Below are 27,812 nucleotides of genomic sequence, written 5' to 3'. Positions count from 1 at the left end.
TGATTTAAAGAATGGGATGGAAGATAAGATGGTATTGTGAGGGCTTTTTCACCCCTGGAGACCCAAGTAAGGATCCATGCTGGTCCCCGCAGCACCCTCTGCTCAGCTCCAGGGTCGCTGCAATTATTTGCATGGAGGAAATGTACACAAACATCGCTTTCTTCAGACTATAGAAAGGAAAAGGAAGTTGTGTTCACCCTCAGTACTGCAGGGAGGGGTCAGAAATACACTTTGCACCCACATTCAGGGGCTGTTTGCTCATATTTTCGGTTGCCGCCCTCCTTTCTGCACTGGATGGGTTGGTGTGGGAGGCTGTTGTGGGTTGTGATTTCACTGAACAAACACCAGCATGGCCACATTCCACCGGCTCTCAAGAGGTGTTTTCTACCTCTTCAACACCCACCCTTGCCACCCAGCACACCACAGAAAGGTTAGTGCTGAGTATCACACTGGTGCTCCTGGATGGCCCTTGTGTTTCTTAACAAAACACTGCAGCACCTTCTCCTCCAGCCACACTTAATCCTGCTGATGCAAACACTGCTCCACCCAGGAGCTCCATGGACAACACACACTAAAAGGAGCTCTCCTACTCTCCTGTCTGGCTGCAGCAGAGCCGCTCTTTCTTCCACCACCCCCTGATTCCCTCCAACCTTCTCCCCAGTTCCAGGGGCTGCCCAGGACCCCCCTCCCACCCACTCACATCTTTCTCCCCAATCATCTCCCTGCATTACATACGACACTGGGAGAAGTTTAACGTCCCCAAGGGCATTAAAGGGAGCTTTGGGCATGAAGTCAGGTGAGCATGAGCAGTGGAGAAACTGGGGCAGCACTTGGAAGTTGTAAACCAGCTTTTTCCACTCTCACTGGTGCCAATGAAACCTGCCCAATGCACAGCCAGGACACTGCTGGCCACCAACCAGCTGAGAAGACAACAATAAACAGCTTCCAACTGTTTAAACATTGCAATATTTGAAAATAAATGAAGAGCCAATAAAGACAAAATATCTCCTTTAGTGGGGATAAAGCATATGCAGAAAACAGCAGCTGGTTTAAACATCTCCCTATTAAAATAAATTGTACCTGGAGCTAGTGGTGGTTTCTGGATAAGCTACTGGCCTTATGTACACAATTTAGCATCCCATTGATACTTATTTTATGAGTTAGGTCTCAAAATAATCCTTATTCTATTCAAAGTGTGTGCTTGTGTGTATACCCACAAACACCCAACAATGTAACGGTGGTAGGAACAACCACATGTGTTTTTGGAGAAGCTTTGCTTATTTTTTCCTTTTTTACATTTAAATCCCAGTCATGCAATTGCTTTACTCACAGCTGAAGTCTCAGTGAGCCCAAGAGTGCTTCACCCAGCTGAAAGCTCCACAGACTCACAGGGACTCAGTGTGGCTCAGGTATTTATCAAGTACCAAAAGCAACAGCAAATTAAGAATAAACCATATTATTCTCAGTATTTTTGACCCAAAATCAACTGGTCTTGCCCAGTACTGAGGACTAAACGGAGAGCCCCAGCTAAAATTATGCTGCTAAAGGGCTGCAAGTCCCACAGTCGCAATTCCAGACAAGTGAGCCACTCTTTTCACCATGCTGCTGACAGCAGGAGCCACACAATACTGCTGAAATCCACATTCATGCAGCACAAGGGAATAAAATGCCACACAAATCCTCTTTTCTGCAGGCTCTGGTGATATCATTGTTTGGGTTAAAACTGCCATGAGAAGACCGTTCAAACGAGTGGAGAGAGCAAAAAGCATCAGTGAGCTCACTCAGGCACCTCAGCCACGCAGCTCCTGCCAAACCCGCTCTTTCCTCCTCCAATAAATATATTCTTAAACCACCTCCTCTGCACTTCCTTCAGGTTGTCTTTCTATACACACAATCTGAAGGTAAATAGTCGCCTGTTCCTCTCTAAGATGAAAACAATGAACATACAAACGAGGTCTGAGCGGGTTGAGCTAGCTCCAAGGCATCTCCTCACCACTGTAAGCTGTGAGCAGTGCAATACAGAAAATAAAAGTAGAGAAATGCCTCACCAGCTGCAGAAAGCAGGAGCCCTTACAGTGGCAAGAAGTGCAGTTCAATAGTAAAAAGCAAAAACAAGACAGAAACAAATGCAATGAGCTGGTCTCTGGTTAGGACATCAGTGCATGGCCTGAGCTCAGTTCCCCGGCTAAACAAGCTGTAAAAACTCTTTAGACGTGAACTACAACTCCACAACAAGAACATTTCATTCTCTTATTCCTAAGCATGGGAGATGTTTAAAAAATATCTGCCTTACCGGGCTGTGTCCCCTCTTCAGCACCTGGGGAAGGAGAAGAGGACCTGCCCTGCTCCGTAGGCTTCGGTTCACTGCCTTGGCTTTGAAGCACCTGCATTCAGCACGGACCTCGCTGGCGTCACTGCCATGTGGATTTGCCATTTCCCAGGCGTTTTACCTGCTGACATTATGACTGCCAAGCCTGTTCGTTTTATTTAACCATGCTCCTACTCTTAAGCTACCATCCAATTAATGCTCCCAATTACTCGGTGCTCAAGAGCCAACATTAATTAGAGAGCACCCTGCATATGAGGCTGCTGCCAGCTGAAGTGCATGGAGCTGGAGCATCCAGGACCAGTCCCTCCTCTGGGAGAAGAAACAGAGATTCCTCGTCTCGATGGTGGATTAACAGCCCTGAGCATGAAAGGCAGGGTTGATGAAACAGTGGATGAGCTTTGTACCCTCAATGCCCAGATCTCAGCAGCCCTTTGGATTCCCCATGTATCCACAGCAATAAATATCTGTTTTTCCCTGTGGGATTCAACAAAACACAGCACCAGTTCAAGCCTGGGGACATTAACCCAGTAATCTCTGGGATTAAGGGCACATACCAACAACGGCAGCCAGTGCTGTATAAATGCACCTTTGGCAAAGCACTCAAAACCAGGAGGATGAAGACCCCAAACTCCCCAAACTCTATGGGAGAAATGCCTAAATACCGTGGCACTTCAAGCACAGGTCACTTTATATGAAGAACTGAGCTGTTCAGGAATTAACAACAGACCTGTGAGGTTAAGACCCAAAACAACTGCCTGTTCAGAGCCCAGGGACACAGGAGTACAGCGTGAGCCTTCGGGAAGGGCATGGAACACCCATTTGCCCTCACACAGTGGCCTCTGCAGACAGCAGCGTAACAAGTTATTTTGCAACTCACATTACTCAGATTTAATAAACCCCCTAGTGCAAGACATCCTTCTATTGGATTTGGAGAAAGATCCTGTAAACTTTGGCCTCTTTTTTTCCTTTCTACAAATAGATCTCTATTGCACAATGCACCGATGCTGTGCCACCTGCGTGAAAACAGCAACATGCCAGAAGGAAACAGCACTTCACCATGATTAACTACTAATTTTTTAATTGAATATTAGATTTTTTTTCTCAAAATGTGTTTCTCTTTGCATGGTGCAGTGCACTTTCAAAGTGTTTCACCAACAGCACTGCAGAACTCAGTCTTGACAACAGCAGGGAAGATCAGTGCTAGACCTTTAAACACAAGAGGAAAAACAAAAAGGTGAGTAACTCTTCTCTGTGCTTCACTTCTGCTCCCAGACCTTGCCAAACACAAGGTTTTGATAAAAATCCATCTTGTAGCACCAGAGCAGGGAACACCATGGCGGCTTGAACTGCTCACACCAAGAACATGCCTGCATGGGGACACAGGGAACACATCCCACATCTGGGAGAGCATCGGTCGAGTACTGTGGAGCAGCAGAACATGCTTCTATAACCCACAATAAATTTCATATTAAGGGCAGCAATTAAATCAATTAGTGGTCACCCAGCGAGCTGCTACTTTACAGAAGTTCATTTTAAGCAGCAAAACCAACTTCCAGCATGGTTTAAAATAAGAAGGTGACACAAGCATACACATGCTCATGCCATTAGGAAATTGGGAATGGCTGCAGAGGCTTCTGCTGCAGGTGGCTTATACCGAACTCTTCATTAGTACCAGATGGGTGGATCTCAGATTCCAAATGAAACACACACATCCCCATTTACAATGATTCAGCCCAAAAAAGCCAGTCCTCCAACTAAAATGCAAGTGCCACATCCATTTTTCTCCGCAGTAAATGCGGATCACAGATATGATCACTGCAAAAGCCAGAAGGGACTGTGATGGGTACCACATTGGCTAATTACTCGTGTGACAAATTATCAAGTTAAAAATCAAATATCTGCACTGCTCCAAGCTGAATTTTTTCCCAATTTATATTTTTTTCCAATCTGCATTTTTAAAAAATATAATTCACTGCTTGGAGCAGCAAAGACACTTTTTTTTTAAACACAGCAACAAATTTCAAGGCTATTTCCCAAAGCACCATCAAAAAACTCATCACTGCCGATACCAAGAGGTCTGGATCTTTTTGTGTCTGGGAACCAACCCTTAATTTTAAGTTTTCGCAAAGCCTGTTCTCTTGTTTTCAAGAAACTTGCCCCATCCTGAGCTCTAGTGACTCATCCCCAGATGTCTCTGACTTGCAGCACCTGAACTGACTGCACTCATGAAACACCCTGTGACTAGGCAAAACCACAGTCCACGGGTGGGAAAGCAAAGCAAGGAGATTAACTCAGAAAAACAAGACAAAAACTGCACGTTCCCCAGTCGCTGTTTCTTCTGGAGATGTGGAACTGAGCAACTGCTGGGCTTGGCTGACATCGGGATGTTGAGGCGATGCTCAGTGTCGTGGGGTACAGCTGGCTGCATGTCTGCCCTGTTTTCCTAAACCCCAAACGCTCTTGCTCTAATAGCAAAGCTCTGACAATGCTTTACAACACAGAGATTTGTGTTTTTCCTCTCTCCACTTGTTTTTTGTTTTAAAGAAATGTCTCAAAATATTTTCTCAGGGAGTGTTTCTGCTGAAGGGAATTGGGGAAAAACACAAGCAGACACCTGAGGTAGACAGGAACCACTCACTCACAAACCTCCTGCTTCAGAGGTGCACAGCTGCAGCTCCAGTTGATGTTCTCCTCCCCCTCCCCAACCCCAGTCTAGAAAATTTATTAGAACAAGCATTTTTAGTAAAAAAACAAATGTTTTTCACCAATCCTATAGTGTTTTTCTAGTGGTAAAGCTGAAGTGCTATGAAAGTTACAGTTAATCAAACTTCATCACTCCTTGGTTTTCTGCCACAGCCAGAAGTTTCAGAAGGTTAAACTGTTTCCAAAACAAGCACAATCTATCAACAATTTTTCAGCTGATTTTGTAGTTAATACATCAAAAGGGCAAAGTTCTTTGTTTCCTTACATTTGTGTTTTCAAAGGCCAGGCAGGAGGTGATACCGCTGCACAGCAAAACCAGGGCTGAGAGCTTTTTGCATCTACTCCTACCACAGGAGAGATTTACAACTGTTTGTGCTGAGAAATCATGAGAAAAGGTTAACGTACAACCACTTCCCCCAGCAGCATCAGCCCAGCAAACGGAGCCAACCCTGTAACCAGGCCAGCACCTCGCCAAGACACCAATGAGCTCCACGCACACCTTCCAACCTCCTGAACCTGTGCGTGATGGAGCTGCGGGCACAGGGCGCTGGCACCTCTCCTTCACCTGTGTCTGCAGGGAGCCCTATCACTGGCACAGACGCAGCTGTGCATCTACCTCAAAAAAAGGAGAAAAACGTTTAATTCCACTGTATTTGCATATGCTGTATACAATATCATGTATTTGTATTCCCAGATCACCAGCCTTTGCTGTGATTAGCACTGTGCAGATCAAACCCACCAATGCAATAAGCAATGCTCATGCTGGAGAGCCCAGCTCAATTATAAAAAGAAATAAACCTGCAAGAAAAGCATCACAGTGAAATACCAAATTTCTCTATAATTGCAAGCCTCTTTGCTTTGTGAATTCATCCCTCATGTCCATTATCTACTCCCATTCCTGCCTCCGGAGGCATGCAGGCAAGTAACACTAATAGATTCAGTTTCCCCGACCTCTCCCTCTCGATTCATCATGCAACAGGGACTCTTTTTTTTAATAAACCACATCTTTGCAAAAGGAATATCACCATTTGTCATCATCAGGGTAGATGAAGAGAGTCAATCATCATTTTTAAATAAGCCAAGAGCAGCAGATGCAAAACATGAAGCCACTAACACTGTCCATGCCACTGCTGGTTTCCCCACCAGCATCCAGTGGGTGCAGGTGGGAGCAAGAGCACCTGAACCAAGAAGAGGAATGTTTTCTGCATTGGTGCCCCAAAACTGAGGGGATGGGAGACACCAGCTACTCAAAGCATCTTGCTTCAAAACAAAATAAAATAAAACTTGCTCCAGTGTGTAAGCAGAGGAAAAAAGGTCATTTTTTGAGACTAACATGCTTGGACACCCCAAGTCCCTTGGGTTCTCATTATCATTGGGTGAAGCACCCCAAACCTCACTGAAGAGAGGGGCAGGGATTAGGTCCTGCACTGGGATGGGCACAACAGCTGCTCTGACCTCATCAACCAACCCCAGCTTTATTCCACCATTTCCTGGAGAAGCGAAGGAAGGAGCAGGGACAGGTGGGAGCAAACAGATACTGCCATCCATAAACAAAGGAAGTGTTTTTTGAAGGCAGCATCTAGGTAGACCTGATGGAAGTAACAGAAGCAGCAGCTACAACACCACCACCACCACCACAAACCCCCCCGAAGTCCATAGAAACTATGGCACTCACTGGAAGCAGTATCGGAGGAATTCAGCACGTGGCCATTTTCCCCCACTACTGCCAGCACACCCTTCCCAAGTTGATGCAGTTGCTCCCACTGCAGATAAACCCCCTTCTCCAGGGCCACCCCTACAACATTAAGTTTTTCAGAAAGCCCCGAAGAATGAGCCAGTTCATCTGTGTAAGTCAGCCAACCCACATGTCTGCAAGACCCCTTTTCCATCGTGTTTAAACACCCAGGGGGTCCTGGATGCACAGGAAAATCCATAGAAAAGCAATATATATGTACCCTACACTGTTCCCCTCCCAAAACAGTTTCTCTTTCTTGTTGTTCCCCCTCTTCAAGAAAGTGTGGGGGTCCTTAAACCGTTTTGACTAGAAATACATATAAACAGCTGAAAACTCGCATTTTCTCTGCACTTAACTCCTCTCCAGGCCCCAAAAGCTTTCCTTCAGCTTTTCCTAGATGAAAGCTATTCCTGCAGCTGGACCAGGCAGCCCACAACTGAGTTTATCATGTTGCTACTTCATGTGCTTATTCACCAAGACTCTCACGAGCTTCTCACCACACACACTCACTTTCAAGTTGGCAGCTGGAGATAGAAAAGCAGCAATATCAGCATCGGCCACCGGCACCAATCCCAGGAGGAACGGAGGGGACATGGGAGCAGTGCTGGTATTTCCTAGGAGGAGGGATGGAGGGGCACCAAGGAAGTGCCTGGTACTCATCCCACCTCATTTCTCCCTGCTCAAATTTTAATACATGCTACTAAGGGTCCTAGACATGCTGTTCCCTTGCATGGAATGTGACCCCTTCCTCCGACAAGCTGTAGAAACTCATCCTCAGTCTTCTCCCTGTGTCAGGATATGTTTACATGATAAATGGCCTTTTTATTGCCTCTACACACTTACACACACACACTCATGCAGGAGAAAGAGGGATGCTGCTTAGGTGATTTTTTTTGACTTCACACCAACAACCACCCCCACAATTTAAACACAATTTTTCACCTTGCCTGTCAATCACTTCCAACCAACAGTTGTAAAACAGGTATTTAGGTCAGAAAACTTTGGCCTAATGCTGGGTTTCAAGACTTTTCAGACCAAATGAGCTGCTGAGTTTTCATGTACATGAAGGACAGGAGGACTCCCTTGTCCCAGGAGGATGACAGCTCACCACTGCTCTTCTCCAAGAGGCTGCATCCCCAGAGGGTCCCATTGTCTTGTGTGTGACGTGCATGTCAAGGTGACACTGCCAGGATGTCTGTCTTTGCAAACAGGACTAAAACACTATGTGCACACGGAATCCAGTATTTAAAGGACAGACCAGCAGTTTTTGTTTGGGGATTTAAGAGAGTTTTTTGTCACTCTGAAAAATGTCACCCTGAGCTGCCTCTGCACCTACTAAAATTTGCTTTTTCCCATAAAGGCCCAGGGCATCCTGCTCTCCTCTGGCTGTCGTGTTAAGAGGGTAAATCAGGGATATACATTTCGGTGAGACACCAGAAGTTTCTTCCCCCAGAGGGTGGGCGGGCACTGAGCAGAATCCCCAGGGAATGGTCAGAGCCCCAAGGCTGCCAGAGCTCCAGGAGTGTTTGGATAACGCTCTCAAAGATGCACAGGGTGGGATTCTTGGGGTAACCTGTGCAGGGCCATGAGTTGCACTTGATGATCCAACTTGTGGGTCCCTTCCAACTCAGGAGATTCTATGACATTGGTTATAGGGTGCTCTTAGCCATCGGTTCAGGAACTGGAAGGCAGCATGCAAGGCAGGGCTGCAGGAGGAAACATATTTGCTGGCTAGGGCAGCTGAAGCTGGACCTGAAAGATTTTTATCCTTCGAGGAACCAGCCCCTGCCCAATGACAAATGACTCCTAAAACTCCCCAGGAATGGTTACCAGCTGCATGTTTCTCATTTTCCAAGTGCCTGGCTCGAGGCACTGCAGGCAGCTCACGGAGGCAGAAACCGGGGCTGGAACATAAAACGTTCCATCAAGCTCTGTGTCAAAGGGATAAAACCAAACCACCCTTCAAGCCATCTTGGAGCATCCAGACCATCTCATGAGTGAATTGCGAAGACCAGCTCATGCTTTTGATTCATTTGCACACAGGCATCGCAGATGAATCTGGGTGGGGATTAATCCTGTCTTCGGAGCAGAGTTTGAATAGCAGGGAATAAATACAGCCTGGAGCCCTGGACACAATGGGATGGGACTGTCCCCACTTAAACCCTGCTCACTCTCATATTCAGCGATACACAGGCCTCAGGGGTGAAAAGTCCACATGGAATCACGCTCCAAGGCCACACCAGCATGGGAAGGCAGGGAGATGCTGTGGGACCAGCAGCAGCACACGCCATCTTCCACGTCCAAGGGTTTGGCTCTGCAATTCTACTATAAAGCCACACGAGCAGCTTAGTTATTTATTTAACTAAAAGCTTTTAATTATCTCTCTCACACACACACATTCCATGGGGCGGGGAAGGAGCAGAATAATCAGCCTACAACCAGTGACTGGGGGGTTCAAAGGAATTGTGGTTTTCATAGAAATAGCTAACTAGTCCTATTTTTCTTCCACTGCATTCAAAGTGTACTCCCATCCCCAGGCTCCAGCCACAGCGTGTCTTGCTATGGTTACATCTCAGGCTGAGCTGATCCCTGTAAGAAGGATTCGATTTTGACAGAGCAAAGGATCCTCCATAGGTCTGGGCTCCAGGCTTCTTAAGGCAGCCATGGAGGGTTATTCCATGGTGTGACCCTGTCTAAAAGCCAGGCTGACATCCCATGGCAGTCACTCTCACCAGCAGATGGACTGGGCTGCTCCCCAAAAATACAAAAATGTGGGAGGGAAGCACCCAACACCGTGGCCACGGCCACACAACTAGGCGGTCATGGAGCTCTCCCACTGCCTGCAAGGAGAAACACTCCCCTGAGCTGCTCATCTTCCTACATCTTTTAGGCTCTGCATTGAGATCAGGGAGATACAAAATTCTCAGTCCCCTCCGAAAGCACCGGAGTTCAAGTGCTGTGAGACTTCATAAATTATAAATTACAAACCACTGCTGTCGACGTTTGCTCTGAGCACAGCAGCTAAAGCAAACTGGCATGGGAATTTGTTTAAAAATCCCGGATCAGAAATGCAGCAGGGTCCGGAGGAGCATGCCCTGGAAGAGTACGATTGCTTGAACATATACCCCCCAAGCCTGTACAATTTCCCTCTCTGTGGAACTGCTTCATTTAAAAAAAGAAAAAAAAAAAAAAGGAAAAAGAGAAAGAAAGATTTAGTCCATCTACACAATCTACACAGACAAATTAAAAGCACTGGCTTTTAATACACAATGTGAGTGGCATTACACAAGCAAAAATTCACATAAACAGAAAACAAGCGTAAACAACCAACTGAACGTAAAGAAACTAATAATATTAATCTGGATTAAGTACGAGCCATGAACATTCCTACCTAATCCATCCGATGGACAAAGATAAATCCCTGCTATGCCACATCCTAGAGTTCTTTGCAACTTAAGAAACCACAATACTGATCAAAACAGTAGTAGATAAGACACATAAAGGGAAATCTTTACGTTTCACTGCCTGCTTAATCTACACAAGATTACAGCAAAAGAAAAGCACCAAGAAAGCAGAATAATCACTGCAAAAGATCCCCAGGCCCAGACTGCAATTTCTACTCCTGATGCAAAGCTTTATATTCAACTTCCCCAGAGAAACACATGACAGCAACAAACACAGCTCCAAGCCTGAACAACCTGAGTATCTGCGATTCCTTAACACTCAAGGAAAGTTGCACAGAAGTTAGAGGGAAGCCAATAGATCTGCAGTGGAGTTTAAAAGTACAAAATAAGGTTTATGATAGGAAATTATTTGCATCCATAGGGCTGCTGCAGGGAACCTCACACTCTCCTATTAAAGCCCTTAGATTCATCACAGCTTATTCCCAGGAATGTAAAAGCACCTCCAGCAGGTCCAGACACTGACCCAATGTGGCACACCAGTACAGCCCAGCTCTAGCTCCCCACTGCAGCCCCACGCATGCCTCCATCCACAGAGGGGTGGGAAGCTCTCACTAAGAGCAGGGATCCCTGGCCAGGATACCTGGGGAGAGCCCAGAGCTCTCCCACCCATCATGGACACAAGATCTCTGAGCATCACCGATTTCTAGGGTTTTTTCCAAGAAATATGTGAAATATGGCAGTAAGGGGCTGAAGAAAAACCCACCCTGCAGTGACACACGTACTGTCACGGTTCCCCCAAATGAAAAGGCTCTCAGCACATACCCCTCATTTGGGAACACAAGGAAAGGTGTTTCTCCCCAAACTCCTAGTCAGATGCTGTGGACACTCAGCCAACACTTCCACTGAACCGCCCCAAGGATGAAGAGCCAGAGGTTCACCCACTGACCCCAAAATCTAAGATTCCTTTGAGATGCCAAATAACTGCTGTGAAAACCTAGTACAGAGCCACTGCCTTCCATCAGCAACCCTTCTGTACACACAACTTTATTCCAGCACGTGCCACATTCACAGCATCATCTACCTATCAACGTATCAAAGCACATGGAGCAGCCCAACATCCCTGCAAGGTACCCCAGCACAGTAACACTCTGATCTCTAATGAATGAATTTGTAGAGGTAGGCTGCTCACTAGATAAGCCGCATCCCCAACAGCCTATGTCCCATCCATTCAAATACCTGCTCAACAAGCAGTAAGCGAGGCGGTAGGAGAGACGTGTTTTACCACTTTCCGAAAATCAAATGCTGTCAGGACAAACACTGTGGATGCTCATGCAGAGCACACGGGCACTTGACGGGGAGATACCGGAGCCAGGAGCTGTAGGTTTGGAGTAATATCGCCCAAAGCATTTTTAGGCTTTAGGAACATACAATGTTTGGAAACAGGCCGAGAGGAGTCCTCACTCCTCAGGATTGCTGCTTTCCCATGAAATGCTTTGCTTCTGATAAGATTATTTGTTTTAACTTGCAATTTTGAGATCAGGTGAAAACACAGGTAATTCCTGTTCTCATCATCTAAATTGTTACAGGAAATAATGAATGTGTTTATATTAGGAAAAAAAAAAATCATCCTTCTCTCTGTTTCATATGGCTCTGAGTTTTCAAGGTAAGGAACACTATGTTTATCCTGATATTTACCTTCCACAGCAGATTACGTTTGACCATGGGAATCCTAGAAAATCCTCACCTTCTTTATTAAGACCATGGCAGCAGAGATATGCAAAGGACCGCACTGCCTTTTAAATCACATCCAATGCTCAAAACTGCCCCAGAAGTGCAACTGAAGATGCAAGATGATGTAAAATACAAATATCAAGGGTATCAGCATCACTGACACGTGACACACAACCCTTAACAACCACAAAATGCTGCAAGAAAACCTTCAATTCATTAAAAATATGGCTGGACCAGCCATTAAAACAGAAAAACAACCTACTTTGGATCTCCACAAAGCAACCTTTGAAGTGAAGGGAGCAGCTCCTGGGGCAGTGACACACGAGTTAGCTAATTGCGAAAGGAATTGCACTCCACAGCAGCAGCAGCCAGGGCAGAGCCCCTCCGCATCCCTCATACAGACCCAGCATATTCTCTGCCCCACGAGACCTTACAGGGATTATTTTTACATATCTCAACTGTGAATAAGAATCACTAATTCAAAGACCATCCCTCCAGATCTAGCAAACTAAGGTAAGCAAAATCCAGCATTTTTGAAAAGCCTTCAAATCCTAAATGGAAAGAGCAAGGTAAGGCAAAAATGGAGTTTGTGGTACTGTTCAGAAATAAGATTTTCATGGAATAGTTTGGGTTGGAAGGGACAAATTTTGCCTTGCTTCTCCAGTATCTTAATTAAATTAACACACAGAATTATAACTGAACCAGCATAGCACCTACCCCAGAATTTGGACAATCTCTAAGAAATTTCCTCTTCACCACCAAACATGCAATTCTTGAATAACCATTTACACAGCCATAGACGGGAGACTTGCCAGACCCTGTCCAAAACCAGCTTCCCCAAACCAGTGCACAAAGGGTGAACAAGTTCCTTTTCCCCAGAAAACACGGAAGCAAGGACTTGGGACACTTGCAGCTGCAGCACTCAGAGGTGGTCGAGGTGGATTTTAACTCATTCCAGACCCTCTGGAGTAATTTTCATTACAAACGGTGCCTTGCTGGAGATAGGAAATAAAAATACGCCTTGGTGGAAAATCCAGATAGCTGAAAAGCATCCCTTCCCAGTGGGTTAAGGTGTTTTCTTGAGCTAGAACTCAGGAGAAAGCAGGATGCACAGACAGGAAAGAGCCGTTGCCTGACTGATGCCAGACCACAGCATCCACATTTGTCTCATGGGTGGGTGAGCAGGCATCGGTCTGTGAAGCCCGAAGCACTTCCCCGACAGCCCTTCCCCGCCATATCTCCTTCCTCCTCTTCCTCCTGCACAATGGACTCCGGGCAGAGCTGGGGATCCCAGCTCGGCCACAGCAGCCCGGGCAACCCCGCCCCAGCAAAGGCGAACACTGGGTGCCAGCTCCCCTGAGCTGTGTGTCCCTATCCTGCTATCCCCATTTCTTGCCTCCTGCAGAATCTGTCTCGGGCTGAGCCTCAGCCTTTTGACTTCCAGAACTCCATGTCACACACAGCCCCACGGAGCCCTCGCACATGAGCCACGCGCACACACACTGTGCACACACAGACACACTGGATTCAGTCACACAAACACGCTTCACACACAGATACACTGTGCACACACAAGGGGCAAACACAGACATGCTGCACACACACAGAGTGTGTACACACATATACATGGTGCACACAGAAACACCACGCACACTCACCTGGTGTGCACAGACACATGGTGCACACACACGCACAGATTGCACACGCACTGCGTATACACGGAGTGCTCACACGCACAGAGCTCACAGCAGTCACACCACACCCCCGATACAAACGACACACACGGGGTGCTTGTGCAGACCACGCGTGCACACTCCAACACCCCACGCACACACACCCTTTACACGCACAGGCACACTGACTGCACACACTCGCTGTGCAGACGCACCTTGCACAGATGAGCACACGCACTCACACGCGGTGCACAACCACACACGCGCACATACACGTGCCCACAAGCACAGAGACCGCGGGCACGCACCGGCCCGCCGTTTGCGGACAGGGGGACAGGGACACAGGGACACAGGGACACCGGGACACAGGGACACGGACCCGCCGCGCAAAGGCCGTGCGCGCTCCCCCGCGCCGCGCACACGCTCCCGCGCGCACTTACCCGGCCGCCCCCGCGCGCAGCGCCCGCCGGCCTCACACCGAGCCCCGCAGAGCCCCCGCTGCGGTGCGGCACCCCGGGGCCGTGGCGGGCCGTGCCGTGCCCAGCCAGTCGCTCTGTCTCCGTTCCTCCCCGCTCCGCGCCCGCCGCTCCGCGCCCGCTGCCGCCCGCCCGCGGCTCTGCCCCCCCCGGCCCCGCCTCCTCCCCCCATAACACTGTAGTAAGTTCTCATTGGCCGAGGGCGAGGGGCGGGACGCCAGCGCCGCCTCGCTATTGGCTACGGGGAAACCGCGGCTGGCGGCGCGGGCGGGGGAGCGCGCGCCCCCTCCTGGCTCCCCCCATCCCGTTCCCTCACGTTCCGCTCCCGCGGGCGGCCCGGAGGGACCGCTCAGAGCGGCCGCCCTGAGCCCGCTACAAAAACACCGCGGCAGCGAGAGCCTGAAATAACGGGGCTACCGCCTGTTCCTGCCACCAACACACCCCTCCTCGCTAAGGTGATGGTGGCGGGGGGGCGATAATTTGGCGCCGCACGGGTCCGGTAGGAACGGGGCAGGAGGGGTCCTGCCCGCCGGTACCGCGGGCGGCAGCGCCGCTCCCCCTCCCTCCGTGACCTAGATTTTAAATACCGTTCGCTGCCTCCCAGAGAAGGTCGTGGCCCAGCTCTGAAGGGAGACCCGGGGTGGAGAAGCAAGGAGGAGTGTATGAAGAAACGGGGGGCGGGGGGGAGGGGAGCGTTGGGGTTTTCTTTATGCTGTTATTATATTCTTCATTTTTTAAGCATAAGGCTATTCGTAATCGGACAGGTACTGCCTCAGTCTGTGGCAAGCCAAAAAAAAACGACAATTGAGGTAGCGACCGCTGGTCAACAAGAAACCCCCGAGAAGCTCGCCCTGCCCCTGCTCTGGAATCCCGCACCTACGGCATGGACCGGGTTTTCCTCGCTTACAGCCAAATTAGAATCAAGTTATTTTTGTCAAGCAGAGCTGTCCAGCTCTCCGTGCTACGTACATCAGAGCAAAACATTCTGCCGAGTGCCTCTTGAGCACTTCCAAAGGCTCCAGCAAGGCTGCTGCCAGCCTGCTCATCTCAGGAACCAAATCGCCCTTAAATATTTGCACAATCCCAAAATACGCCTGGCACCAAGGTATCTCCGTTTGTCTCCCAAAGAGAATTAAGGTCTCGGACACATTATTCTGCTTGGATTAAGAGCAACCGCCCTGCCTCTTCATCAGCAGATAATACCCAAGGCTGATGCACACCCTGGCTCGGACGGCTCCGTCACCATGTTGAGCCTGCACTGGTACCTACCTAGCAAGGGCCACTCACACACTGAGGGCATTTGTGCTATATGGGAGCTAAAAATACCCAGATTTTTAGAAAAATTAACATGCTTCTCACACCTATTTACCTTTTCTCCTTTATGCATCCATGACACTCAGCTCTGCCAAGAAGAACGGGGCAGCTCCTCTTTGTCTCAGTGTTGAGACCACTTGCAAAAAGCTCCTTAATGAGAGGTAAGGCGGATATTTTTGCCTTAAATCTGGACTACGTGGTGGTTTCCTTGGACTCAGATGAGCACATTTCATTAAAAAAAACACAGGCTGGGAAAGGTCTGGCGGCTCTAAGTCGCTGCTCCTACATTAGGGACACGTAGTTCCCTTGAAACATGCCCTGAAGCTCTGACTTCAGTCCCCAGTGCAATAACTTAACACATTTTAATAGCCCAGGCAGTGCATGGAGGAGCGTGAGATGTTCAGTACTGACCCACCACAACGGCTACGTTTGCTACTGCTCACCCATGGGTGGGCTTAAAACACTGCCAGAAGAGAAATACGAGTCCAAAGGGCTTTGAGGAGAAAACCATGGAGCAAAGAAACCACAATTTTTGGTTGGCAACAGCTTCTTGCAACTAAGAAAAACAAGCAAACAAACCCGCACTGCTTCATCGTACACCACACACAGCAGATTACATGGAGGAGAGACTAGGGCAACAAAAACTTTGCATCAAAGCAGTGATTTAACACCACACAGCGCATCATCCACCGCGCTCAGATCACCAGATGATCCCCAACTCCATCTGCCAGCAGCTGAGAACAGAGAGCAGCAGCTCCTGCACTTTGTATTCCCAGGTGAAGCATTTATCCACAGGGAACACTAGTGCAAGCTGCCAACGCGCTGTGCACGAGGGCAAAGGATGCTGTCACCTCTTCAGACCCTAAACAAATGGTTGAGAGTTTGATTGGCTCCAAAGCTAAAGGAAGAGAAACTAAAAAGTTGAGTTATCAAATATGAAAAGAGGCACTTGGTCTGTGCCACGAGAGGCTGAAAAATGTTCTTCTGGGGCAAGGGGATCTGAGCCTACACCAAAGCAGTTTTTTACAGGGAGCAGAAAATATGGGGAAAAAAGGAAAAAAGAAACCCAAAACCACCACTCTTGTGCACATGGAAATACACCCCCATCACCACCACGCTTCTGCTCGAAGTCACTGGCTTAGCTTCTTTTTCCTTCCTACACAGCCCCAAACTGACCTCTGAAATCCCATAGGAAGTAATGGAAATTTCTTAAATTCTTCACTGTAAGAACAGTTTGCCCTGTGCCAAGCCCCGATTGCAACTATTTAAAGAACTCTCCCAGTTACAGCTGGTTTAAGTCGCTTTATGGGAGTCATCTAGAGACATAGAATTATTTTAATAAGTCAGGATTTCTTGGTATTTGCCTGCTGGATATAGGAATAAGGACAGGAATTATATTCATTTTAGGCATGTGTTTGGGGTGGCTAAGGCAGAGGTTGTTCCTTGCAAGGTAAAAGGCCGCTGGGAGCACTCAGATCCTGATGGATTCGGTCAGTGCAAACCAACTGGGTCATGGAGAACAATGCCAAACCTTGCCCTCTGCCTGGGTGATGTGCAGGCACTTGCAAGGAGCTCAGCAGGACACACTGCAGCATCCTAGGAGCATCCAGACAGCAGATTAAATCCAGCTCAAGCAAGTTCTTCATAGAACAGACCTTTTTAAGGTGATCCAGCACTCTATAGGCCCCACAGGACACACTCCTGGTATGATTTGTTGTAAAACAGGGCTCCCAGTTTACATCAGTGCCGGGGAACACTGCCCAGAGCATTACTGGCACAACAATAAAAGGCACAGAGCTCTCCTCTTTGCCCCGAGGAGGAGCTCCACCAGTGAGGAATTCCCAATCTAAACAAAGCAATTGTGCATCACACTGGTGCTGTGCTCCCTCCCCCAAACCAAGCAGGATTTAAGGTGAAGAGAACTACTCGGGATTACATCAAGTTCTAGGAAAACAAAGAAATTAAGCTGGTCAGATGAATCCTTTATCTATCCTGCTCTAAATGAGCCACATTACGCACACATTTGTGAACACACAACAGGCACACTCTGTTTCTGTGCCTCGTTCACACACTTTGCAAACAAGTGCTGCTGCGGCAGCCATTTCACAAGAGCAAACAAGGTGGGAGGAGAGCAGGTGGCTCAGTTTTGCCAGTTCCTGGCCCTCTGCCCTTGGCTCCTCTTCCAGCTTTGCTGTCACCATCAGCAGTGCTGATTTGGCCGTGAGCAGAAGACAGGAATGAGGACGAAAGGAAACCTCTCTTCAACTTCTCAAGCTTTGCGTTCCTGTAAAATGGTGATCTAGAATTAAGATATTGCAGGTAAATGATTCACCTAGAAGGAAAGGAACCTTCAGCTAATGCTGCATTTCTTCCCGGCCCACCCCTCTCTCCAGCACAGAATTAACTGCTGAAAAAGCCTCTGACAGGCTGAACTGCAAACTCAAGGAATTTTCACTAAGGTCTAGAACACTTTGCACTGCTTTGCTACAACTCATGTGCACAGTGAAGGCAACCTGGAATATCTACACTCACCTGGCTCTGTATCATGTATTTAACCAAAGATTAAATGTAGTCCAGCCCATCATAACACTCTCCAAAATCAACATTCATCGCTGAGATAGTTATTAAAGGGCCAAGGAGCACCCTCCATAGCTAAAGAGACTGAGTGATTTAGGTATTGGAATCACACTTGGCATCAGGGCAGTTCACCTCCAATTTTGCTAAATCCAAACTGCTTCTCCCATCCTTTTCTGTGTGGTTTCGTTCTGGAGAGTTTTCTTTTGTTGACCGTAATTTGTAGCCTTTAAAGGCTGCTGTTGCTAAACTAAAACCGCATATTCTTTCCCATGGGCAGAAGAATCCCATTTTTGAGCCATTAGATCTTTTTGCTACTGGGCTGGCTCATATGGATCCCTTTTGGGCAGATGGGGAAAGCAGAGGGGGTGGCTGGGAACTAAGTCTGTACACCCAGGAATTCCCATCCCACCTGCAATCTGGTTAATTGATACAAAAAGCTCCTGTCATGGCTTTCATTGATTTGTATGAAGCTGATGTTCATTTGAGTCAGTGTCTCGCAGCACAGCAGACAAGCTCCAAGAAGAAAGAGGAATAAAACAGAAGAGAAGCTTCAGTTCTCTCCAGGCTGTGTGCCAGTGCAGGGAAGAACAGCTCCTGGAGAGTCAGCTTTGTTTAGACTTAGGGCTTAGAGTCAGTGCGTAAAGCACATTTCTGCCAAGATGCACCATTAAAGATTAGAGAAGGTCAGCTGCAGCCTGCAGGATCGAGTGTTCATACAGCGAATGTTTCTATATTGGCAGAGAAATACTTTTCCTCTCAAGTACGAGTAGGAAGTATTGAACATACGAGTGGCTGCAGTGAAAGGATCTAGAAAGAGTTTAATAAAGCCTGGAGAATAGATTATAGGTGATGCTGTGAATACAGGCAGTGCAGGCTCAGGAAAAGGCAGTCAGTGTGGCATGAGCCTGAGCTCCAGAAACAACCCAAGAAACTGACTGAACCATGGAAAAAACCATCACAGGAGCCTCAGACTGTCCCACAGCACACCCATCTCCACCACCTCGAGACCTCACCTTCCTTCCAAGCATTTACCAGGATTTCATTCTCTGGCAGTCTCAGTAAAAGATGACATGATTAAAACCAGAGGAGTGTGTTCACAGACAGCACTTGACTCCCTACCCCTCTTTAAGGAATGCTGCTGGAAACCCCTATGTTTGGGCAGCAGGGAAGAAGTTCAAGCCCTTGCGTCAGCCTCCTAAACCAAGCAGGACCAGCCAGCCTGGCCAGGGAAGCAGCTGTCCCTTCAGCGGGGGACAAGCTCAGCTATGCAGTCTTTCTTGAAATGCACCCAAAAATAACAGTGAGTGCCACCAAGAGACCAGAGCTTCGGCAGGGAGGCAGCCAAGCTGCACCACTAACAAAAGATGTCAGGGGGTGATTTACTCCTTACATGGATGAGGAGTCAAACTGCAACCAAGAGAGACTCTGGCTTCTTTTAATAACACCAGGTAGGTGTGTTTTGAACTGCAGCTTCTCCCCAGAAAGGCACCAATTCAGTGAAGGAGATTTGACTCCATACTGTTACACTCTTGCTGGGCAAAGAGCATCCCTTGGCTTCAAAATGCCCAGAGCTCTTTGGTTTGGGGAAGGACAGTTTCAAGATCAGGGTTTATTTAGGACTAGTGTGTACCTGGCTGTAAGTTTGAGGCAGATACTTGGTAGAGAGCATTCAGGTCTGCACTAACACATCCCATGTAATCCAAAGGCCAAGCAGCAAATTCACGCAAGCCACGAACCCAGCACTACTGCTGTCAACAGACAGCAACTGGTGATCAAGGGCTAGACCTGTGCCTCAGTGAGGGACACCTGGCAAAACCCAACATTTATTTAATTAAAATTTTACCAATGGATAACAAATACAACTTCTAACCATTATTTTTTCCACAAATAAGAGCCGAAGCTCTGCACCACCTTGTCCAGTGCCGCCTCCCCTGCCTGACACATCCTTGGACCTCGCAGGGTTTGTCTTGAGCTACTAAACTGGATCAGACTCATCACTCTGAGTCCTGCCTATGGATGTTCCCAGAACCTGATAGAGCACAGCCAAAGTCTGCCCAGAGGCATTTCTGCAGGTGCACAATGATTAATTGGTGCACATTTCCATATCGCAAATTAAAAAGATCTCAGCTTGCTTGAAATGCAGTATATTAACCTCTGAAACGGGCAGTCATGGATACCAGCTTCAAAAAGATTAATATCAATAAGACAGAATCCCAGAGGATAGCATCCCACTGCTGTCAGTTTTTCTGGAGCTCAAAATAAGGCATTTTGGGGGTTTTTTAAGGTAGTAACCTTCCATGCTTATTTTATTAAGAAAACCCAAAGTGGTTCATATTTATAGACAGAATCCAAGTAATGGAGGAGGGCGAGAGGGATAAGAAGTTGTCAAGGAAAGTTGTGGGCATGGATGGAGAGACAGGGAGGCGAGGGCAGGAAGCATACTGCCATTGTCACAGTTAATTGCCAAGAGTCTGAAAAGCTTTGTAACTAAAATAAATAACAACTCTGTCTTTTCAGGGCGTTCTGCAGGTCCACTGAGGCTGCACAGTAACAGTGCACACAGTAAATCTTTGGAGCAGGAGACGCAGCAGCAGCTTGGAGACGCCAGTCTCACCCTGCACTCACTGCAGGCTGCGTCAGAAAAGCTAATAATCATTAAGCTGCCATCTTTTATTTCTAATTATTTGTCTCCACAGCAGGGTTTCTCCAACCATCAAGCAAAAGGGAAGCAAGTCTCAAAGGAGTAACTGTTTTGAAGTGGGCTCACAGCTGCCACGGCATGAATGGCTCTCCAAGAACAGTAGCAACTGCTCTGCACGGCCCACGGAGCTGGGAGGGAAAGCATCTCTGTTTAGGCTGGTTTTCAATGTCGGTTTTTAGGTCAACTAAAACAGCTTTTCTTATGCAACAGAAAGCTCACTTGCTTTGGAGTTTTTGCTTGCATTTAATTAGATGGTAATTCAGAGGGCAGCACTGCTATTCTGAAAGCCACAATGAGAACTGCTTCACTGCTTTACAAAGCAACAAAGTGAAAACACTGAGCTAAGCCGGCCCTAGAACTTGACACCACATCGGAGTCTGATGGTCCCCTCTGAGGGGGTGGGACAAGTGAAAGAGATACCCTGCTGCCACATTTCCATAGAATCATGGAGTCATTTAGGTCGGAAAAGCCCTCCAAGATCAAAGAGTCCAACCATTAACTCGACAATGTCAAGCCCACCACTAACCCATGCCCCTAAGTGCCACATCTACAAGGATTTTAAACCCCTCCAGGGACAGGGACTCCATCACTGTCCTGGGCAGCCTGCAAGAAGTGTTTCCCTAATACCCAACTTAAACCTCCCCTGGCACAGATTGAGGCCATTTCCTCTTCTCCTGTCCCTTGTTCCCTGACCGATCCTCCCCTGGCTGCCCCTCCTGTCAGGGAGTTGTGGAGAGGCAGAAGGTCCTCCCCAAGACTCCTTTTCTTCAGGCTGAGCCCCTTTCCCAGCTCCCTAAGCCACTCCTGGTGCTCCCGACCCTTCCCCAGCTCCGTTCCCTTCCCTGGATACACCCCAGCCCCTCGATGCCCTTCTTGTTGTGAGGGGCCCAAAACTGACCCCAGGATTCAAGGTTTGGCCTCACCAGTGCCCACTACAGGGAGACTGCCCTGGTCCTGCTGGCCACACTGGTGCTGGTATAGGCCATGTATTACTTGCCTTCCTGCCCACCTGGGCTTATGTTCAGCCACCGTCAACCAACAGAAGAGGTTAAAGAAGAACATCTCACCAAAAGGTGCTAGAAACCTCATTTGTTCTTCCTCTTTGGGCTATGTGTAAACAAAAACTAAGGGGAGACCCAAATTCACAACACAACAAGCTGTCCAAGGGCTCCGCAAAGCAGTGCCCTTCTCCAGGTCACCCATGAAATCTGGGATAGAAAGAAACAACATGTATAGATAAAGATGACAGCACATGGCTTCCAGCAGCACCAGTGCCACCATACGGAAAGACAGAGCCCAAAGGCAGCCTGTGAACAGACACCCTGCACCTGCCACCACAGACAAAGCTCTGAACAATTTTTCAGCCATGACCTCACCTTGGATTTCTTGACAGGCTTTAAATAATGGCAACATATGTGAATCTCAGCTCGAAGGTCAAGAGCAAAACCCCCACCAGAGACTCCTCTTGCATTTTCAGCATTTTCCTTCATGGTTTCTGCCCTGCAGCTACTCTCGGCTTCCCTCCATGGAAGCTGCTGGTGTGTTACTTTCAGGACTGATGCCCAACACTTACCAGGTCAAGAGAGGAGATTATCTTACTAAAACTCCTATGCATTTTATGTTTACCTATAAGATAAGCCAGGCTTAAAGATGGAGAGGTAATCTGAGCCTGCTGTTTTCTCTGCTGGGTGAGGGTCAGGGCTGTCCCTGAGCCAGTGAAACTGTACCACACCCCCTTTATCTTTGCCATCCCTAACAAGGTACCACTTGGCTTTCTTGTTTGCTGACAAAGATTGACACCAAGTATTCAGCAAGCAGCAAATTTCATCTCATATCAGGATCAAAACCTCCAAAGCCTGTAACAAGCAGGACCACCAAAGCGCAGTTCTCTCCCCTCTGTGCGATACATGCAAGAAAACAGGTAAAATAACACAGAGTCTGCTCTGGGGAGAGGAAACCAGGGATTGTCCACGTTATCAGCATTTCCCAAGGGAGAAAGTTGCCCTTGACCAGAGACTTGTCACACAGAGATAGTCAGATGGGTGACTGTCCTGAGGGTCTGCTCAAGCACTGAGCAGGAAGACTCTCTGGCCAAAGACCTGCTCCAGGCTACCCTGGCACAGCTGCAGCTGCTGTGCTGGTACAGCTTTGCCTCTCACTAACCCATTCCAACCATCACACGAGTGAGCACTTGTATCTTGCTCCACATCCAAGCTCACAGCAGCTTCCAGCTGTACCTTTCACGTGGAGGGAGTTTCATTCTGCATTCAAATGACTGCCGGGTGTTTGGTGGAGTTGGAGCTCAGCACCTCTGACCAAGGCAGGTTTTCTAGTTAATTAACGATCCTGCTTGTAGAGATTTGGTAGCAAAACTCATTCAGATCAGGAGGCAGCTGCTCATCTTCCAAATATAGTGCTCACTTCTGAGTAAGAACAACAGGTTTGTGCTTGGATTTGATTCATCTCTCCTGCCCCGCCATGAGGCATTGTATAATGATGTCGAGTTTAAGAATAAAGCAATCTGTTCCCAGCACCTTCCTCTGCTTTCCCTTCAAGTCTTTCATCAATAACTGGCAGCAAATGGAATGCTCAGGCACAGAGCAGAACTGCTCTAAATGTGCTCTTACTGGAAGAGGAGAGGATGTTATTGAGGAAGAGGAGTGATGGACAGTAGAGGGGAAAGCTTAGTGGGAGGACAGTTTGAATTTTAAAAAAGAAAAAAAGTAAATTTAAAATTACTGAATTTTCCAGAGATCACAACCTCAATGCAAAGGCACCACTGCATCCAGAGAAACAGCTTCACCAAGCAGATCCCTTCCTTCCCTCCACCCTGAGCACACACACCTTGTCCTCAGAGGCTTGAATATACAAACACCACCTCACGGTCAAGTTCAGGGGAGGCACCAAACCTCTGCAGGGAAACCGTAAGAATCCACCCCATCAGGGCAATTTTTCCCCCATGCAAAGCAGGCTCTCCATGAACACAAACTGAAAACATCAGTGCCTGATGCTCTTCTCCAAGCTTGACATGCACTTCCCCTCCTCTCCTGCCAGAAGAGCCTCAGGCTCCTCTCCCTGCCCTGCAAAGCCCCAGACATCCATGGCTTGCAAAGGGCAAGGTGGTCCAGTGCCATCAGAGAGCCCCTTTCACAACCACAGCACTGACTTGCCACTAACAGATGTCAGGAGACATCCTGGGAGGAACAGGAAGCATTGCTTTCCATTCTCAAAAACATTTTCCCTTCCATTTGCTCACTTGCTGGCACTTAGTGTGTTTTTATGCCCAGGTCAGTGCTCCACAGCCCAGGCTGGTAGGAAAAACTATTGCTGGGGGCTTCCACATATTATAAAATACAGCAATTTCCAGGCCAGCTAAGTGCTTTTCAATATCCAAAATCTTCACACACACACAGACAATAAATCATGCTGTTTGACAACAACCAATGCTTCAGAGTTTAAGACAGAATAAACAGGTCAGTTTATTATTTAAATAGGTCAGATCATTAAGTTGAAGCAACTCATTTCAACCATTTCCTCCCACTGATCTAACAAAGCAGGTACTTACCCAGAGATGAGACAGCCGGGCCAACCACACAGGCGAGGCACCAAAATCCATCATGGGGCAATGGATAGAAGAGAAAGGAGAACAGACACTGGTTAATAAGCAGTTCCAGCAAAACACGAAAAACCCATGCACCCACCAAGAAAACCCCTCGAGCCATAAAGCCAAGTGCTCACACTTGTACCCACATGAGCAAGGCAGCAGAGAAAACTTCAGTATCTGACTCTTCCCAGAAGTGAAGGTGGAACCGGATGTTCACGGTCAGCCACTTCTTAGAAATGTAAACACCAAGTGGGGAAGGAAAAAAAAGTCAAAAACATCAACCCGGCATTACCTAACGCTGATAATACAGCGAGCAGTGACGCAGGCACCCCATGCCTGCCAGCGTCCACTGAGTACAGCCTCCCGTGAGTGCAGCCTCCCGTGAGTACAGCCTCCGGGGCCAGCCCCAGGGCACGGGCCAGGCAATGCCGAGCTCCGGGCACAACCGGGCTGGAGGAGCAGTGAGCTCCGCGGAGGCTGGACGGGCTGGCCCCGTGCACTTCTGCGCTCGTCCAGCTCCTCCGGACTTATGTAACTTCTCATGCAAACTTCTGGAGGCCTGGACACAGCCCAGCGCCGCCAGTCCCGACTCCACAAGGCTCCAACTGAGCCCTCTAGTGGGCTTCAAAAACTCCACAAAACACCAGGAGCCTTAATTTAATTAACACTCTGCCAGAGGCCTCTAAACCCTAATCCTCTCAACAAAAGGATCATTAACTAAATGAAGAGATTCAAGAGAGCAACGGTGCTCCCAGCCACAGCAAGGCTGGCTGTGTGCTCCGGTGGGCCGAAATTCAGCCAGATCCTCAACCCATAAAACAGCCCCACTGAGGGTACAGGGACCTGCCTCACACAAGCACACAGTCGAGCCCTCGTGGCACAAGTCTGGCATGATGCCACTCAACAGTCACTCTGCCATGCCAGAGAATCACAGAATCATGGAATGGTTTGTGTTGGAAGGGACCCTAAAGCTCATCCCATTCCAACCCACTGCCACGGGCAGGGACACCTTCCACTAGACCAGGTGGAGAGATGGGCACAAGCCCATACCCACCCTTTGGGATGTACCATTATGCCAACAGTCCCAGCGCCGTCATCTCCATCGAGACTGAAAACCCAAACTGCCGAACCAGGAGAGGAGCTGGAGCACCATTTGTTTTTTAAGTGTTATTATCCAGCCTGGATGCAGGTCAAGAGCAGCTCTCCTTTCTAGAGGCAGCCTCAGTTCTGCAGCTGAAGGCTGGGAAAACATTTCCATCTTGTCCAGCCCTGCCAGCATGAACAGCAGGAAAGGCTCCCCTCACCAAAGAGCTAGGGTGTACCTTGGCAGAAGAATTCACAGCACACAGGGTGCAGTCAGGGAAAAGCCTTCACAGTCAAAGGTTCCCAGCCCACATGCCTCAACCCAATGTGACAGGGATGGAGATCTTGCCCTTTGCAGGTGGCTCTCTTGGAAAGTCACCTCCAGCTTTGGAGCCACACAGAGGATCCAGAACGGCTGTGAGGAGCACATCCATGAGACAGCTCATTAGCATGGTGAACAGGAGCAGAAGAGCTTAATTACAGGGCAGGAATCGTTCCCTCTGGATTTGAATGCCAGCAGCAGCCTCAGCAGGACCATGCTGCCCCACAGGACAGGCATTCCTCAAAAGCGCCTGCAGCCAATGTCATCTCTGCCCGTGGTGAGTGGGATCCTGACTGGGGCTCTGAATGGTCTGCAGAGCCTCAGGCTCCAAATGTGAGAACCCAAAATGGGGAAGAATTCAGGTGTTGCTTGCAGAAAAAGCTTCTCTGCCAGTAGCAGTCTGCACAGGTCTGGAGATGCTAGTGCAGGCAATGGTCCCCTGCTTTTGGTGCTGTGCGTGAGCGCCCCAGTCTACGAAGCAGCTTCTGAGGCTCAAATCAAGCAGTTCACCAGGACAGAGAGAGCAGTGGCTGCTGGTGGGGCAGTCACACCCCAGAGGCTGCCACATCCTGGGCAGGGTTTTTGGGATGGCCAGGAGATGCTTTAGTGTGCTATCTCTCCTCAGACCAACACAGCCTTCCCTGGGACCTCAGCCCTCTATGGTACCCACCAAGCTGGTCACAGACCCTCCATGTTTGGGACCAGATGCTGGACAGCATTTGCAGAGGTTTCCATTTTTAGCCTTTGCCCCCAGATAGAGCCTCCAGGATAGAGCTGACATGTCGATGCCTCCTTGCCCAAAGATGCAGGAACAACTGTTCCCAGAGCTAATGAGGCTGTCCTGCTCTGACCCGGGGCAGTTTTCAGGATACACAGAATAAGCAATCCTCTCCATGTTCACCTCCTGGGAAAATCCCAAGAGCTCCCATCTCCCCAGCCTGGGAAAGAACACAGATGGTCATAGAGATTAAAGTATACAGAGAATTAACCACCCCATGCAAATGAGCTTCTTCATCCAGCCCAGCACTGCCAGGTGGTTTGAGGTCCAGCACTTGGATGTGATCATCATGGCTTGCTGAGCTCTGATAACAGCCTCATATTGACCAGGACAGGGGCCAGGAAGCTGAGCAGGATGAAGACAATTTGTAGGGAAGGCAGGATGCAAACTGCCGGAGTTAGGCAGCTGCCGAAACCAAATTCACCTCCTGCTACAGCAGAAGAAAAAGCAGCAGCACCAGAAATAAGCCAGGTCAGCAGCACAGATCAATTCTGCACTTGGATATCTTGTGCGTTTCCACTCAAAGGCAGCTCGGATGGAGCAAGCTGCAACCACAATGTGAGCCATCGGACGCTGCTCGCACAGCACCAGGCGCCCATGGGATGGCAGAAGAAAACCCTCACCGGCTCCTGCTGCCTTTCCTAGAAGGCTGAAGTCTTGGCACCCAGCTGAGGCACGGGATCTGTCAGCACAGCACACTGGGATGGGGCCACATAACCTTCCCAAGAAAGGCAGGGTTTCTCCAGGCTACCTCCCAGGGAGGAGCTGCACCCCAAACCCACCAGCAATAGGTTTAAGTCTTATTTCATTTTTACTCAAAACCTCGGAAAAAATTTCAGTGGCCACGGACATCTCGTTCAGCCAGTGCCCAGCTGCCAGTGGATCCTTAGGGCCAAGTTTCAGGCCATGCCATGATGCAGATGTCTGCGTTTGCTATTAAAAGCCTCCACTCTGCACCCGAGGAAATCCTCAAGCAGTGCTGACCCCATCTGCCAGCCTGTGAGCCTCTGAGCAGCCCCGGATTGGCTGAGGCCAATCCCGGCCATACGGGAGAGGTTCACGTCCACGTCAGACACGGCACCTCCAGCACAACATCAACACAGACGCACGAAGTCACGTTACAGCTCAACGTGGCTCTGTGCCGGGCTAACATCTGCCCTCCCTCACTCCCACACTCAGCATTTAAGTTCACTCAGGGGCAGGGAGGCAACTTGTGCTGTCCTGTCCAATACATACCCTCAGCACAGACAAAGAGCTCCCCTCACGTTCTGAAGTGCCCACAAACAGCTTACCCCATCTCCACGGGGTTTTGGAGAGTGGGTGTAGAAATACAAGCCCTTGGATGGCTGGTACTATCCAGCGAGCACCTAAACCACCGTGGC

At 48.6% G+C, this 27,812-nt stretch overlaps 1 protein-coding gene across 41 annotated transcripts in view; it reads right to left on the bottom strand.

Annotated features, from left to right (window-relative positions):
- Nucleotides 1-27,812, bottom strand: part of EPB41 (erythrocyte membrane protein band 4.1) — a 94,680-nt gene that overhangs the window by 61,390 nt on the left and 5,478 nt on the right. For 8 of the 41 annotated variants that reach the window (XM_032132648.1, XM_032132644.1, XM_032132652.1 and 5 more), the window contains exon 1: nucleotides 14,016-14,145. The exons of 1 other annotated variant lie outside the window; for it this stretch is intronic. The gene's annotated coding sequence lies outside the window, so the exon portion shown is untranslated. Of the gene's footprint in view, nucleotides 1-14,015; nucleotides 14,149-24,208; nucleotides 24,349-24,539; nucleotides 24,758-27,812 lie in introns of those variants that run through there. 32 more of the 41 variants (XM_032132651.1, XM_032132650.1, XM_032132654.1 and 29 more) reach the window with 16 other exon arrangements.

This window comes from Corvus moneduloides, chromosome 23 (assembly GCF_009650955.1).
Source record: "Corvus moneduloides isolate bCorMon1 chromosome 23, bCorMon1.pri, whole genome shotgun sequence".
Taxonomy (NCBI): Eukaryota; Metazoa; Chordata; class Aves; order Passeriformes; family Corvidae; genus Corvus; species Corvus moneduloides.
The sequence above is the reverse complement of the archived record's forward strand: the minus strand, read 5'-3'. Positions and strand labels throughout refer to the sequence as shown.